At 39.7% G+C, this 17,887-nt stretch overlaps 1 long non-coding RNA gene across 1 annotated transcript in view; it reads right to left on the bottom strand.

Moving 5' to 3' along the window:
• Positions 1 to 13,124: 13,124 nt before the first annotated feature.
• Positions 13,125 to 17,887, bottom strand: part of LOC139084008 (uncharacterized) — a 92,227-nt gene continuing 87,464 nt past the window's right edge. Inside the window, exon 5 of the long non-coding RNA XR_011541268.1 lies at positions 13,125 to 13,505. This is a non-coding gene — a long non-coding RNA (uncharacterized lncRNA). The remainder of the gene's footprint in view (positions 13,506 to 17,887) is intronic.

The following is a 17,887-nucleotide window of genomic DNA, read 5'->3' as shown; positions in this document are numbered from 1 at the left end:
CTTTTCCCAGCCTAGAATACTCCCTAGTCCTTTACCCAGTTAACTGTTAACTTGCCCTTCAGAGCTCAGCCCTACAGTCGCTTCCTCAGAGCTGCAGTCCCTTGCGCTGCCCATAGAGCCCCCAAGGACACTCCAGTAAAAGCACAAGGTACATCTACTCATTGCTCTTACTATAGTCTGTAATTTTACATCTGCTTGACCACTAGATAAACGTCTGTGTCCTCTACTAGACTCCATGCTCTACAGGGCAGAGAACTCTGGATATCCAACTCTGGCACAGTGCCTAGTGCATCATAGGTATTCAATAAATGGATATTGAATGAAAGAATGCCTCATATGTCATGGGCTTATCATCTTAATAACCCAGGAGCTCTTCTCCTTAAGAGAATTTCCCAGATTGTTTTGACCCGCAGAGCATAGAATGGGTCTGTCACAACCCTTTATTAGATACTATGATTATTTTAACGTAGCCCAAGATCTCATTAGCGTTTTGGTAGTCACACTCCCCTGCATCACCGTGTTGACACATGGGGACTCTTTCTCCTCCAGTGATGCTGTTAGGTCTTCACCTTTACTCCTCTCCCCATTTTTTTAAATCTGAGCATAGGAACAGAGTAAATCAGGCTGCAACCGATAGCATCAAGGGTCTTGTGGTGTGCAAGTGGGAAATGTTCCTCAAATTATTCAAGAGCAACAGGAAGGGAATTGTAGTTTCTCTCCAGGTTTTGGTCAGGATCTTAATTAGGACTACTAGAATTCTAATTATTTAAAGGCAGGTTACCAGTTCTATAGAAGGTTTGAGTACTAAACAGGCTAACTAGCAGAAGCTACGGAGGGACAACCTAGTCGAAACTCAGGTTTCAAAGTTGACCCAATCCAGGATTAGGAAAAAACACAATTTAGCATCCACAGGGGCATTTAGGCCTTACATCATTTTTGTACTAGATTTCCTTCCTGGCTGGAAGCAAATAAGATTCTAGGTGGGAGGTAAAAAGGGATACAAGGACATGAGAACCCAGCAGAATTGCTGGGGCCACAGAATTCCAGTTCAAACAAGGATGATGACTAGGGTGACCGCATAACCAACATTTAAGAGTGAGGGGCCTTATTAAGAACTATTTCAAGACAATAAGTGTAACCAGGGACTGTCTTTGGGCAAACCAGGATGTGTGGTCATCCTAGTGATGGCTTAATTCTCCATCCCATCAGCTTTAGACACTGTTTGCTTCCTGCTTTATTTTTCTCATCTGTAAAAAGAGAGCTAATAATACTCACCTCACGAGTAGCGCCTAACACACCACCTGACACAGTGTAGATTCTCAAATTTAATCACTATTAGTTACTCTCCCCACTTTTTTCTTCATCCTCTCAGTAATGACTCAGAAATTGAGAGATTGCTCCTGGAAAGAGGGTAGAAGAGGCGTCAGCAGACACAGCAGAGTGTTGGGAAAGACAGAAAAAACTAGGACTGCCAGGTCAAAGAGATTTTTTTAGCCTAGGTGTGTGTTGGCTGGGATGTTGGCTTTCCAAATTCCTTCAAATTCTAGAACACAAGAAACTGTCACTCGCCTGCTTATGTGCCCAGTACCAACCAGAGACTGTTGTGGCAATCCTTCGGGGGAGATATTTTTAACAACTAACGCTAGAGGTCTAAAATAATTAATGTTGCAGCTGTTTGATTTATGAGCCGAGTATTCAGGAAAGGCTGTATAGGAAAAGGAGAAAAGAAGAAGGCACGATTGGTCCATCAATTTAGAAGCCCAGGCCCCATCCCAGGGGAATGCTCCCAGGACATAACACTCAATTCTCCCGAACTCACACTTCATTTTCTTGGTTTACGTATTTAGGATTTTCATAGTTCTTCATTCTCTCTGAATACTTTTTCCAAACATTAGAGTTTTGAAGGCACGTTTCCAGGGAAGGGAAAGAAAACACAAAATGGACAGTGGCTGATTCTTTTTATTGTTTTCTTTGAAAGTTTTCAGACAGATTGCCAACTTAAAAACACAGTGACACACTGAGAACACAGAAATCCGATGCAATATGTGCCAACCAGCAACAAAAAGGGGCTGTGAGGAATGGACTTGTTAGCATCTTCCCAGGGATGTCGGAGAATAAAGGGAGCTCTCAGGACTTGCTTCCAACTCAACCTCACTCGTTATTTCTAAGCTGAAGCTGATACTAAGGCCCGGTAGGGGTGGAGAGCACTGGGGATCTAGGAAACTAAATTCACAGGTTCACTGCTGCTCTAGAGGAAAGTGGAGGCAGTTCTGCCTGGGCTGTGGGGAAGTGGGAGAGGAGAGAGAACGCCGGAAGACTGCCCCTCCACTCTCTCACCCCGTCCCTCATGATGAGAAGTGGGATGACGTGATGATTAGGAAGGACTCCTGAGCTAGACTGCTGGGCTCCAATCTCTGCCCTGCCCCTTATTAGCTGTGAGACCAGGAGCATATTATTTCACCTCTTACACCTCATTTTTGTCATCTATAAAGTGGGAATAATTCAACATTATAGGATTTTTTTCGAGGATTAAATGAGTTAATACTTGTAAAGCTCTTAGGACAGGGTCTGGCTCAGAGGAAGTATTTTATGAGTGTAGTCTGTTATTACTATTAATTATTATTATTAGAGAAATCCTCTTCTCTCCCCTTATCCTCCCTGCAGGTACGTCAAGAGCACCATATCCTTTCTCATTGGACTCAACAAGTCGTAACGTTGATTAACCCATCCAACAAGCAAACCAATGTCTTATTATCAGTATCCCCAGTGTCTAGCATAGTGTCTGGGATGTGACATTTAATAAAGTTTGTTGAACTGAGCTGTCGTACGTCCATATGACAATACAGAAAAATGTGCCACTTGAGATCCCAGTTTGGCAGGATCTTAGGATTACCTGAAACATATAAATGAAACAAAGGTTCAATACTATGCCTACTCTGACTACCTGAGATGCACTGTGACATTTTTATTTTCCCCTATTTATTTCTGTTCTGTCCTGCTCTAGCCCAGTGGAGTTGATTTTATAACTACAATATGCAGGTTTTAGGCACCCACCCCCATAGCTGCCATTCTGACTTGCATATATTGAGTTTCTTGGTTCTTATCTTTGCAAATACAAAACTCGATCAATGTTCAAACTTGTGGTTCAGAAAGACATTAACTTTTCTGATGGGCTGGAATGCAAGGGTGCAACAGAAGCCATCTTATAAGGGACATCTAGACCCAAAAGAAACAGCCCAGGCAGAAGCAATCTCGCTGAGTGAGCTAGATAAAGCCAGTGACTGTTACTTGAACTTTCCTGAAAAAAGAAAGAAAAAGAAAAGAAAAGAGGCTAAAACCCATAGAGAGCCAATCTGCTCTGCGGTAGGATCTCTCTTAAAACTCAGAGTCAGAGAAGGGAAATGTACTTCCCAACTGGCAGGTTCAAGGTGACCCTGGGAGTCTTGTGCTGAAGGCAGCTTTAGTGAGCAATTTGAGGGCATTCAGTGGATGGTTCAAGGGAAAGTATTTCACAAATATCTCAGAGATGGAAGGGAGTGGCATTGATCATTCCTTGAGGAAAGCACCTCCTACTCTCTGACTTTTTTCTCTTTCTTTAAAGAGTGGTTCAAGAACAGATCTTTTTCCTTTATAAACAGGTTAGATATTTTAAAAAGTATTGCTGGGCAACCACTGTGTGTGAGGAGTTGATCACATGGAAAAGAATAATAAAATAAAAATTGCTAATTTCATTACATGCCTAATATCTGCAGCTGCTTTATATACATTAGCTCATATGGTTCTCACAACAAACGTATGATGTACTTTTGTGTTATCCTCATCTTACAGATAAGAGAAATAAAGAATGATTTAATGTGTCCACTTCAAGGGTCAGAAACAATCTTGAAAGCCTGGGGTCGTTCCACCACATTACTACTGAGAGGGACCCTCCATTCTCCTGGGCTCGGCATTTGTATGAAATGAGAATTGAACTGGAATAACATTCATGGAACTTTCCCATCCATCACCCAATCCTCCCCAGGATCAGGGGTGCTTTATTTGATTGGTAAATAGGGTAATGGAACCAAGCTTGCTCATCTCCTTATCTGCTCCTTTTGGGATCTATCTACCTGGAGACATTGCATTCTGGTCTGCTTTCTAAATGTCGTAAGGTTACTAGACAGAATGTTCCTCTAGGAGGTGAGGAGGTGGGCTCAGTTGTCCAGCTGAATCAAAAGTGGGTGGGGAAATCCATCTAATAATGTATCAGTGAAATATTAGCAATTCATTTGGCCACTTACCTAACCAATGTTCTCCACGTGTGTCTTATTTCTCAGTTATTTCTGAAAATGAAGGGAAGGAAAGGGATGATAGTAACAGACCTCTAGCCCCAAAGATTATCTGGCAGGATATATCAAGTGAAACCTCCCCTTAAAAGAGGCAGTATTTTAACTAGTTTTCAAAACTATATTTTATAGGTCGATATTAAATTGGTCTTTTAAATTTTAATTTACTTGTTTATTTTTTTTTACTTTGATGCCAATTAGGGTGTTATGAATTATGTTAACTTGCAGTCTGACTAATGGAGATAGACAAATGGTAACCATGAAAGCTCTGCCTTTCCCTGACTCAGATTTTGATGGTTTGCTTACCTAGAATACTCTTAGGTTTCAAGTAATTCCTTGATTTATTGGTCTGAGTTGCTGATTTATCGTTTTCTCCATCAATAACATTATTTAGCCTGTGTTCTTGCCTTTAAAGTTATGGAGAACTCTATAAAATGGCACATATGGTGTATGGGGAGAAAATTTTGAATCTATCCCTTAATAGCATCACTTCAACTGATATTTTGATGATGATTGATTGTTCTATAATTGTCTCAGTTCTTTTGATTTTATCGAGTTCTAGCAACTGTGTTCATTTGTGTACTTTTGCCTTTCTCAGCTTCTTTGCCGCAAACTACTTGAGATCAGGTCCATGTCGTAATCATCTCAGTATTACCCACATAGCTTGAACTCCAGCTTAGCAAATTATAATCATTTAATATGAGCATCTTTGACAAATACATAATACTAGAAGCGATCCTTCTGTTTTTTCCAGTTATCAGGTTCCATCATGGCGATTATGTTGGATATAGTTCCCAACTAGTTGCTTACCAATGCCTTTCAATTCCTGAGCAGTAGGATGGAGGGGAAATTCAAGCCAAAGGCATGGTCTGCTGGTGACAAGGCTTCTACCACAAACCTTATATTCAACCCTGGTGAGATAGATGGTTGAATGGAAGAACCTCAAAGACCTCCATTTAAAAACTCTTAATCCCTGGGAGTTGGTATCAAAATTATCTTGTTGCGGTGGGGTGGGGGGAGGGGCTGGAATCAATAGCTTTCTAAAATCATGAATTTCAGTGTTAGTTAATCACAGAAGATGTACCTTTACAAGTTTGTATTAAAGTTTTCTATTGGTAACTCTCTTACTTCTTTACCCTGCCAACCAAAGATTTTTTCCATAAACCTGGCAAATGGGGTATCTAGAGCCTGCAGGATGACATCACTGTGCCAGAGCCCTTCACAGGTTGGGCTTGGAGGGCAGGTGTTGAGGGATGGGTAGATAAAGGGGAGGGTGGGCAATTGCAGCAAAAGAGGGTTTTGAACTGGGTGAGTTAGGCTGGATTATATGAAGATGGGGAAATTCATTAATAGGTAAGCCACATAAAAATGAACCATTCATCCATAAAATCTAAACATATGCTAAGGGATTGCCTTTCCATCTGTACCTCATGGATTTGGTTTTAATATTGTGCTCTATTTTGAAGGATTTGCTCAAATCAGCAATTCCAGAATGATTCACAAAGGAAAAGCTAGGGTTCTCGTTTATGCTTTATTAATGGCATTTCCCAAACCTCCCATCAAAATGAAAAAGCCCCCCACAAAATAACAATCTCTTACTTCTTAGATTGCTTTTGTGATTGTTGCTTTGGTTTTTATTTTAGGCTGCTTGAGATTTTTTTTTTGTTAATTTGCACAGAACCTTAGTAGAATTCATCACTTTTTGTCTACTGACTAAACTCTACCAGGAGGCATCATCTGGCAATTGTCCCCTGTGCCTCTAATTGCTTAATTAACATTAAAATCCAAGGTTTTAGGAAAGACTTGGCATTATTATAAGTTATGAGGTAGTTAATTGCTGCCATGGCACCTTTGAAGCTGTCATATAGTATCTATAAAGAGATCTGCTGGAGATGGGTCTTGTTTGAGGTAAAATGAAGAATTACAGATTTTTAAAAACTATTTGAATAATAACTCACAGATTACTATTTCTCTTGAGGAAAAATAATATCTAAGCATGAAACTTATAATTTAGTACCACTTATTCAGTCCAATAAATGAACAACTTTTTAAAAATGTTTATGGATTTTAAAATTATTTTATGTTGTTTTGAAGCAATATTTACACCAAATGGTTAGGTGCCAGTGTATTTCATTTTATTTATGAATTTCAGAGAATTTTAGAAATAATGACTCAATTTGACAAAAATATGGCACGAGAAGACTCAGTGATGCATATTTAGAGTATATGCCCTATAAACAAGTACAACTTCTCTGATCTAGTAAACTATTTCATCCGGAAAATATTATCCCCTAAAAATAATCGCAGTTAGCTCTATCTCCTGTAGATATAATTTAATTTGTAATAGAATCTTTAAATTTTCAATTGAAAAGCAGAGTTAACAGCTTATGGAATTGTTTATACAACCTCAAATCAGGAAAAACTGTTCTATTAGAAAAATCCAAATCATTAAAGGAAAGATCAAGATTATAATGGACAGATACATAAAAAGCTCAAGTACATAGTTCACAAAGGCAGAAACGTTAAACAAGAATGTGTAGACAGTCTTAATAAACGAATAATAAAAAAACGCAAATTGAAAAATAGAGCAATGTTCTTTACATTCATTAACTTAACAATTAAAATAGTAATATTTAATGCCACAAAACTGTGGAAAATCTATACATTCACACCTAGTCACAGAGTAAATTGACATAACACATTTAAAAAATAATTTGTCAATATCTATCAAAACCATAAAACATTTAACATAATTTAGCTTATTAATCTTTGATAATTTTACCGAAGAAAATATTTCAAAGGAAGTAAAATACTATATGCACAAACATGCTTGTTTTGGTATTACCCATAAGTACGAAGAAACTGGAGACAACATCAACATCTGAAAATATGAGAAAGCCACTCAATGGTTTCCATTTGTCAGCCAAGAAGGGTAATAATTAATAAGAACTTTAATTAGTAATATTATTTTTAATGTAGTATTACGTGAAGAGTGAAATGTGAAATTACATTTGCGCCAACAATAAAAAAATATGCATGTGACCACAGAGCACAGAAATATAAAAATAGTTGCTGGATTGGGGTAGTGGAATTATTGATGGTTTTGGGGAGGCAGCTTCCTAATAGAGGAGAAGGAAACAGATCTGGGCTGGGCTGGTATTTGCTAGATGTCCAATCTTTAAAATTCTATAGATTCTCTGAGTCTCAGATTTCTCTTTTGAAAAATGAGGTTACACCTATTTCATAAAGCTGTCAGTGTTAGATGACATAATGTATATACAGTGCTGAACGGATTCTCAAAAAAACAAACACTGTTACCACATTATTCATAGCAGTCCTAGTATCAAATAATATGTGAAAGAAGTTGAATAACAACACTCATGAATCATTAAAGGAACCTCTCCTTTACTTTCAACATATTGGTTAGACACTGTCATACGTGCAGAAGTAGCAAGCTCTGACGGTGACCCAAGATGAAAATAGGCACACACACCACCTTGTTCAACCTTGAGAGGTGGATGGTGGTTAGCATTACATCCCTCTCTGTGTCAGGCTGAGAAAGGCTAAGAAACGTATGGAAGGGAACACAACTAGTATTAATCATTGGAATGAACGTTTACTGAGTGCTTTTCAAATGCCATGAACTGTCTAACCACCTGACAAACCATCAAGTCATGGAAGACTCTGAATAGCTCTATGATGTAAATACTACTATGATTCTAACTTTTCCAAAGAGAGACTGAGAAAGATAGAAAGTAAGTCTCTTATCTCAGTTTTTACCACTAGTCAGTTAGCAGAAACAGGATTTAAATCAAGCAACTTACTCCAGACCCTATATTTTAAACACAGAGAGATGACAGTCATACAGGAGTCTGTCTGAATCGTAGCACATTTCTTGATAGTTAAAGTATAATGCCTTTCTTTGAATAAAAGGCAATTTTAAAAACTGAGTTGTTTATGAATGACCTAGAAAGATGTTTGTTTTGTAGGATTTCTTTCTGCTTGAGATGCAGAGTGTGTAGGAAGATGCTTCATTACCTTGACAGAGCGAAGTTACCAGCATCCCCCAGGTGAAATGCCTTCCACTGGGCTGCAGGTTTATTACAAGGATGACCCAATTTTGTAATGATTAATTATGGAATTGAATAACCAGAATAAAAAAGTAAGAACAGACTGATCAGTACAGCATCCCTGCTACCATGGGTCCTCCAGTCTGCAGGGAGAGAGACGATCAACAACGGGCAATTGGTGAGGAGCTGATAGAGCTCTGATGGGAAACAAAACCCAGCAAACTCTCAGTGGTTCTCAGCATCTTTTGGTTAACTGATGCTGTTACATGTTTTCAAAGCTATGGAGTGTCGCACAAGAAGGATGAACATTTGTACCACATTTACAATTTTATATACAATTTCAAAGGATTAACAGCCTGCTATTCAGAACCCCTCTCAAGGGGCCCCTGATCCCAGAGGAAGAACCACAGGCAGGGTGATGACAGGGCCTGATGGTGATCGTTTAGAGAGAGTGCCTATCACAGGGAAGACCTTTGATAAAGTAGTATTTCCACAGAAAATTGAAGGAGGTGACAGACAGAGCTGTGTGGACATCGAGGAGAAGGTTTTCCAGGGAGAGAGAAAGGCAAGTGCAGATACCCTGGTGGGGAATTTGTATAGCTTTTGTGACAATCATGTACATGGTAATAGCATCAATCATTACTTAACAATTCTTTTGCTAGCTTCTCCTGAGTACCAGGCACTGACTGAGTATAGATTTAAAATAGTCCTTCCCCTTGAGTTGAATAAAATAAAATTTATTCCCCTAAAATAGTCCTTTCCTTGGGAATGGAAAACACATATGTTTTAATTTATGCATTACAAACACCCCAAAACTCAGTGGCTAAAAACCACTATTATTTACTATTGTAGTTCATGGGTCATTGGTCCACCGGGAGTTGGCTGAGGGTTGGCTGATCTTGGCTGAGTTGCTCATGCTTCTGTTGGTTGGCTGGAGGCCGTCCTTAGGCCAGGCTTGACTAAGGCACCCAGGGTGGGGCAGCTTTGCTCCATATGTCTCTCCTATTTCTCCTGGGACCAGTTGGTATGCTCTCTTCACGGTCTTGAAAGAAATGCGAGATTGAAGCCCAATAGTTTTTTCAAACCTCTGGGGCCTAAGACACAACCCTGAGAGTGAGAGCTCCCTTAAACTTTGCCCCCGGCTACCTCACTCGAGGCACCATCGTCCTGGACTGCAATCCTTCATTTGCACTCTGTCTGCTAACATCCCATTAGCCAAAGCAAAACACATGGCCAGGCTGGAGGGCAAGGCTTTCCACCCCATCCACAGTGGGAGACTACTACACAAGTGCATAGCAAAGGGGATGGGTAGAGGGAGGGCCTAAAATTGAGGCTATTTAAATCAATCTATTAACAATTCATCATTGTAAATACATAAGCCAGTGGTTCCCAAATCATGGTATACATTTCATTCATGGTATGAGGAATGATTTCTGATTGTGTTTGGAACAACTGACATCATTTTCATGTTAATAGTATTATTTATTTTCATGTGTTGAATAATACAATAAGCACCTTGAGAGTTTGATTTGATTTTAGAAGTATTATTGTATAAGACGAAGTTGAATTAAGGACAAACAGTGAGTCAATATAATGAAAATTATACAGTCCATGATGATATAAGTGTATGGGCATTTTGGAAAAAAATTCAAGGGAGATGAGTGAATGGAGTTTGGAAAACATGGCTGGTTAGCATATGAACCAACCAAGTGTTAGGAATGAGGAGTGGGGAGAAAAGGGAAGGTTCCATGAAGAGGGTGGCATTGGAGTAGCATCTTGAACAAGTGAGGATTTATAAGGCTGAGAAGGGAGTGTCTTCCAGATGGAGAAAGCAGCATCTACAATGGCCCAAAGGGGTGGAAGTACATGATACATAATCGAATAATACATCCTGCTGATTGGTACCCAGTGGCCCAGGCCCTGGGCTAGAGCTCTCTGCACAGGATCTCTAATCCTGTGGGTGATGGGAGAGCTTCACCTCTTCCCCTTATACCACAGGCAGGGGCACTCACACAGGTCCACGGCAAATATGTGTCGGCTGAAAGAATTACTCGTGAACTCTTTTACAAATTTATACAATATCTTAATCCCAAACCCAAGCATCTCAAAATCAAGTCTCCTTTTTAATGTTCTTCCTCTTTGGAAGGAGAAATTCTATCTTTCTAATGGTTGCCTCAGTTTGTTTTTCATGGTGAGCTCTCTGATTCCCAAATGGCCAACTTCCCCCAGAGGTATGAGACTTGAATGGACTCATGAAACAAGCCCAGATCCACAGTCTGAGAGAAATATTTATAAACTAAGACACTGTGAACTACACTCAGGAAAATAAGTGGAAACTCTTCCCTTGAAGCCCGAGCCTGAGGAGCGGCTGCCATCTGCGTCTCCTGGCCCTGGAGCCTATGTTTGAATCATGCTGCTGAGTTCCCTCATAAAAACCAGTCAAAACAAGGTTCTCAAGGCAACTGCTCTTTTAAGGAGAGTTTTATTTAGTGTGGCTGCATTACATGTAGTTTATGCGTTATTTAGAGTCCCAAACTGCTCCCTCTCCAGCGTTCACCATAGAAGTAAATAGTATCACCACTTGTGCAATTGCTCAGAAGAAAAACCTTGGAATCACCCTTCACACGTCTTTCTTTCATGCTCCACATCCAATCCATCAGGAAATACTGTAACTCAACCTACGAATTACATCTAGGATCACACCACTTCTCATCTCTACTGTCGCACCTTTTTTCCAAGCCATCATCACCTCTCACCCACACAAAGTAAGAGCCACTTTACAAGCTCCCTCCTTCTGTACCTGCCACCATATAGTTTATTTTCTACATTGCAGCCACAGGAGTCCTTATATACAGTAAATGGGATCATGTCACTCCCCTTCCCAAAACTCTCCAATGGCTTCCTCTATGGTTAGAATAAGGATCAAAGTGTCCCTATGGGTCCAAGAAACAAAATGATGGGCTACGTCAAGGGGCCTCAGGAACCCACTGAAAGAGCTCCCAAAGGCTACACCTGGAACAAGCTGAACAAGAAATAGTTAATGTAGTATACGATTATAACCCAAAGTATAAAATCAGTATCCATGAGTCTAAACTGACATAGATACGTTTTTGAATAAGAAAATAAATAAATAAATGGAGGAGAATAGACAAATCTCCTGTGAAGAACAATTTCAAATGGGTTATGCAGACATTCTACTCTCAAGAAGATGAAGCAGAACTCTCTGTCTCTTAAGTGTGGGACGCTGATATTGATGCCCTTGTAAAGAGTACAGCATGACAATGGGGGAAAATAACTTTACAGAACTTTGGCAAACACTCCATTTGGCAGCTGACCGAGGTGAGCAAAATCAGCGATAAGTCACGTTAATAACATGAACCCCTGATGACGTGTGATGAAGGGAGCACTTTACCTCTCTCGTCTTCCTCTCAAGAACCCATAACCCAGTCTAACCATAACAAACCCAAACTGAGGGAGAGTCTACAAAATATCTGACCAGTACATCTCAAACTCTTAAAATCATCAAAAACAAGGAAAGTCTAAGAAATTGTCACCATTCAAGAGGAACCTGAGGAGACATGATGACAGATGTAAGGTGGTGTTTTGAATAAGATCCTGAGCCAGAGAAAAGATCATTATGTAAAAACTAAGGACATTTGGATAAAGCATGGTCTTTAGTTAGTAATAATGTCTTAACATTGGTACATTAGTTGTGACAAATGCACAACACTAATGGAAGATGCTAATAATAGGGGCAATTGTGTGTGGGCTAAACGGAAATTGCTCTATCTTTGCATCTTTCCTATAACTCTAAAGCCATCATAAAAAAAAATTATTTAGAAAAATCTCTTGATGGCCTACAAGACATTCTGTGAGATGACCACTGGCACCTCTCTGTAACTTACCGCCCTTATGCTTTCCCACTTGCTAACTCACTTCCGCACAGTGACGTTCTTGCTATGCCTTGAGCCCATGCAAGCATCCCCCTACCTCAGGGCCGTGGCTCTGCCTTTGCCCCAGTGCTCTCCCTCAGACAGTCACACGCCTCGCTCTCTCGCTTCATTCAGTTGTCGGTTTAAACATCACCTCTGCAGAGAGTATTTACCTGTCCACCTTACACAAAACTGCATCCTCTGCCATGCTCTATCATGCTTCATTTTTCTTCACAACACTGAATTTATGTTCATATACTACATATTATTTGTTTATTCCTTGTTGTTCTCTCATTAAAACCAAGTTCCATGAAAGCGGAGGCTTGTTCACTTTGCTCAAGGTTGCATTTATTTTCTCATCCTAGAAGAGGGCCAGGCACATAATAGATGCTCGGTGAAATATTTGTTAAATAAGCGACTGAGTGAATTTAAATATTTCCCCCAAGGTTGCATCATGATACTTCCAAAAGCCAGATGCTTTCAAAAGAAACAAAACTTCAGCCCTTGGAGCCCTATTATCTCTGTCAAACACGCCACATCTGTTGTTTCATTTGATTCTGTGTTTGATGGTTCTGTTTGACAAATAAGATATCTGGAACCTAAGGATGGTCCATTACTTGCTTCAGGCCATGTGAGCGTCCATCTCAGTTCTCCAGATGCCTAGACCTGGGGTCTTTCTACTGGACCACATAGAGGTAGGGTTTGTCTTTCTCTCACTTTTGATTGCACACACACACACACACACACACACACATACACTTTTAATCTGGTAAGAAATCACGAGTTGACAAAACAACTGAGTTGCCTGAGTGAATTTTCCCTCCCCCCTGAGGGTATCCCAAGGGAAAAGATCATGCTGGTCCCTTAAAAGGAAGGAAATAAGTGTGAAGTCAGCCCTTCTTGGCATGGCACTGGTTCCCAAGGAGACAACAGCTCTGAAGACGTCCAAACTCCCTCTTATCTGGCTTTTGGGACTGAGCTGGGGACTTCAAAGGATGCAGACCTGTGGATGTAATCCATCATTATGATGAGGCTCTCGAACAGCAGGTCAGGATGCCCATGAACTTGCTTAGTCATCAGATATCTCCAAATGCCTGTTATGCACCAGGCACTGTGCTGGGTGTTGTGGAGGTGGCAGAGATGATCAAGCACAGCTGGGTTTTCCAGAAATTTACAATCTATGGAGATACAAAGTAGGAGAAAAAAAGATGAACCGTGGCAAGAGAATGGAAGAAGAGGCACCCAAGGGAAGGCTTGGTGAGCCAAGGAGTGAATGATAAAGATCTGGGAGTCAGAACTGATCACAGGGAGGGAAAGCCAGAGGCATGATGACAAGGTGGGAAGCAGCCACAAAAACATCTAAAATGCACGTTTATCAATGTGTGTGCAAATATATGATTTTCATTTACCACCATTTTTGTTTTATTCACATGCACATACTCTAATCCCTGACAGCTTTTATTGAAAAATATTTCTTCCTATCAGTACGGGAAGACAATGATGAGCTCCACTCCTGTTAAAAGTAAAAAGATCATAAAAAATACAAAACCTTCAGCAATACATACTGTATTTCTATTTAAATGGAGATGTTCTATCATTAAAGAAGCGTAGTTATTCTTCTCCAGGTATTTTCTGGGTGGAGATGAGCAGGGTTCATATGTGAATTCCACCTTCTTTGTGAATCATTCCCTTAGTTAGGTTTTGAAAACCACAATTGGTAGCACATTTTTCAAAATAATAATCACTATTGCTAATCCTGGTGCGTGCCCAGGTCTTCTGGCCTATCTCCTTCCACCACTAGAGTGCACCAAAATATTTATTACCGGCATGGAGAGCCCAGAGACTGTTCAACTGTAGATTCTCATCTTTTCTTTCTATTTGACAATTCTATCACAGAATCATGTACTTGTCTGTGAGAGATTATGCACAGTCCAGGACCACTAGCTGATGGAAAAAAAAAAATCCAATTGTTTGAATCAGACAGGGATTATGACTTCATTCAGTGGCCAAAATTGCAATGCATCGCTCTTTTTGGTGTGCGTAGTTTGAATTACAAGCTTGCACTGAAAGTGGAGAAGGGAGTCTGTTTGGCAAGTGTAATGGAACAGCTTGAAATATACGCAATCCTGGTATGAAATTTGGCAAAAGATCCTTTTAACGTGTCAGCGAGCCAGTGGTGTTCTGCAAATTCCTAGAACGCTCCAGGGAATATACAATTTAAAAAATCCAGACTAGTTATCAATACATTTTAGTAGTGCTCATTGCACAAATAGCATCTTAATACCTATTACGTGCTTGGCACTGGATGGGCTAGGTTCCAGGGTGCATTTCATGCAGAGGGGGGCAGACGTTATTATTTGGCCTTCTAATTGAAGGCTGCAAAATATCCTGCTTCCAAAAGTATTTCTCCTGTAACAATTTCCCCTATGTCTGCCTTCCCCTTCAATTTCCTTCTGGAGAGTCACCATCTTTGAGTAAAGTAGTATTTCCACGATATTTTAATTAAAAAGAAAAAATTACCCAAAAAGGATAATTCATAGAGCTATTAGTGATGATGATGGCGATGATGATAGCAGCTCACATTTATTTAGGCTTAACACAGTTTAATTTTCCTAAATTCTTTACATGTATTAACTATTCACATAAGGTAGTTCCTAGCATTAACATCAGTTTATAGATGGCAAAGCAAAATACAGGTAGGTTAAATAAACTGCCCAAGGTTACACAACAAGTAAATTGCAAAACCAGATAAACTCAGGCAGTCTAGATTCAAAACCACGCTTTTAACCACCATTCTATATTGTGGTAGTTTTGAAATTTACATCTCTAGTCTATACATTTCCTCTAAGTTGCAGACATGAGTATGTAATTGTTAACTTGACATCTTTACTGGGAGGTTTCAAAGGCACCTCAGTGATAAGATGTGTAAAATTGATCTCTTTATTTCCACAACCATTCCCCAGAGGACACACATGGTACACATCGAAACAAACATTCTCTTCTCTCCACAACCCCATATCCTCTCATTTCAAAGTTACCACTCTGAGACACGACTGTGAGGAGCATGCCTGACTCCTTCTGGTCTCTCACCCTCTATATCCAAAATACCTGCAAGTGCTGTTGGTTCAACATCCAAAATGTGTTCTAAATCTGCCCACTCCTCAACTTACTCCCAGACACTGGCATCGCTCGCAGCAATAGCATCCGATCTGGCCTCTGTGTTCTTTCTCCCATTCCCTCCACCACCACTAGATCCATTTTGTACATGGAGATCACTGTGAACATTCAGAACCATAATTCAGAAATGTCACATCCCTCTGTAAAAACTTTCACTGTTTTCCCATTGTACTTAAATACAAATTCTTTATTATGATTCTAATGACCTGTATCTTCTATCTCTTTTCTCCCTTTCTAACATCCTCTTAGGGCCCTCCAATGCCTTGCATACGATGTTTGGATTAGAGTGCTCTTCTGCAGATTCTTGAGCATGCTCAGTCATGCTGGCCCAGGATGTCTGTGCACATCTTCGCCTCTGCTGTGTTTGATTTCCCAGCACCTCACATGGCTGACCCCGTCTCATCCTTCAGGTCTCAGCTTAAGTAACGCCTTCTCTTAGTCTTCCCTACCCACACTATCTAAAGTAGTCTGCATCCATTATCCTCTATCCGAGCACTCTGTTTCTATACCTCATAGGACTAATCATAATCTATAGCCATTTAGTCATTTGTTATTTGTGTATGTATTTATTTTATTTCTTCCACGGCAATGTGCATTCCGTGAGCTCAGGGAACTTGTATCCCTTATTCTCCATTGTACCTCCAGTACCTAACCAAGAATCTGGCTTCCAGGGGATATTCACAAATTATTGTTGAATATTCTATTTATGAAGAACATATTTAAAATTAAGGACATGAAAAGGCTAAAATTCGAAGGATAGTAATGGATACAGTAGGCAGAGACAAACCAAAAGAGTTGAAGTAACTGTTAACAGCAGAAAACACACACACATACACACAGATTTTAATAGAAAAACATATATATAACCCATAACTTTAACTGATTCAAGGATAAAACATGATCATACCCAACAGATGAAGAACATGCCTTGATAAAATTGAGTGCCAATTTTTGATAAAGACTGTTAGCAAACTAGGAATAGAGGGTAATTTCCTTAATCTGATACAGGGCATCTTCAATACATTGTCAGAAAACCCTTTTTTTTTTTTTTTTTTTTTTGCTGTGGAAGATTTGCCCTGAGCTAACATCAGTTGCCAATCTTCCTCTCTTTTTCTTTTTTTTATGTGAGCTACCACCACAGCATGGCCTCTAACAGATGAGTGCTGTAGATCCGCACCTGGGATTGGAACCTGGGCTGCTGAAGCAGAGTGTGCCAACCTTAACCACCAGGCCAGGGGGCCAGCCCAAACAGAATTTTTAATAATAAAATGTTACAAGCTTTATTTTTAGATTCACATACAAAGCAAGTTTGTCCACCGTCCGAGACAATGCGGTCATAGCTAAAAAAACAGAAATATTGGGGTTGGCCCAGTGGCGTAGTGGTTAAGATTCTGCTCTCTGCTTTGGCGGCCTGCCATTTGCGGGGTTCAGATCCTGTGCACGGACCTATGCACGGACCTATGCACTGCTCATCAAGCCATGCTGTGGCAGCATCCCACATACAAAAAATCGAGGGAGATTGGCACAGATGTTAGCTCAGGGCTGATCTTTCTCACCAAAATCAAAAACAAAACAAAGCAAATAGAAGTATTGAAATTTGGAAACAAACAAACCTATCATTAGTCTCAAGTAATACAAATATTTACTTCTTAAGTAACTCAATAGATCCTACATTGAACAATTAGAATTCATGAGAGTTTAGGAAGCTGTCTGTTTATTAGGTTAATACATCAAGACCAATTGTGTTTCTATACAGAGAATGTGTACAGTTCCTTAAAGCTTGTGTTAATGTGATTTGACCTATTAAAATGCCACCCTTCTTGCTTTTTACACAACTGACTAAAAGTCAGAAGGCTATTTGAATCCTCAAGCTGTTCTCATCTAAGTCAAAGGAAAAGGTTTTGGATTATAGGGTCATTAAATTTTGTTAAGGAAAGAACTAATAGAAAGGAGAATAATTATATTTCCTAAAGATGGATGTGTCCTGCAGAAGGAAAATGAGAGCCTAATGCTATTATGTTTCATTTCCCTGCCTCTCCTTACTCCACAAATAACCAAGATTTGAAATATTAATACTTTCCATGATTGTAAAACTTGCAAAGGACTTATCAAGACAGGAAGACAAAGTGAAAGAAAAGCACAGACCAAATCTCTCAAATGCACAGGCAAAATCTTGCTTTGAAATTTCCCAACACAAATCTTTTTCTCAGCTTTTCAAACTGAAATTATTTTTGGAAACCTTTTTGGATGACTTTGAAAATATAATCATTTATGCCTTTTTAGGTACATTACCAAAGGCGTGATCCCTGGAAGAAATAATTGATATGCTAGACTTCATTAAAATTAAAAACTTCTGCTCTATAGAAGACAGTGTCAATAAAAT

Source organism: Equus przewalskii, chromosome 6, assembly GCF_037783145.1.
Source record: "Equus przewalskii isolate Varuska chromosome 6, EquPr2, whole genome shotgun sequence".
Lineage (NCBI taxonomy): Eukaryota > Metazoa > Chordata > Mammalia > Perissodactyla > Equidae > Equus > Equus przewalskii.
This window is presented reverse-complemented; position numbering and strand designations above follow the sequence as displayed.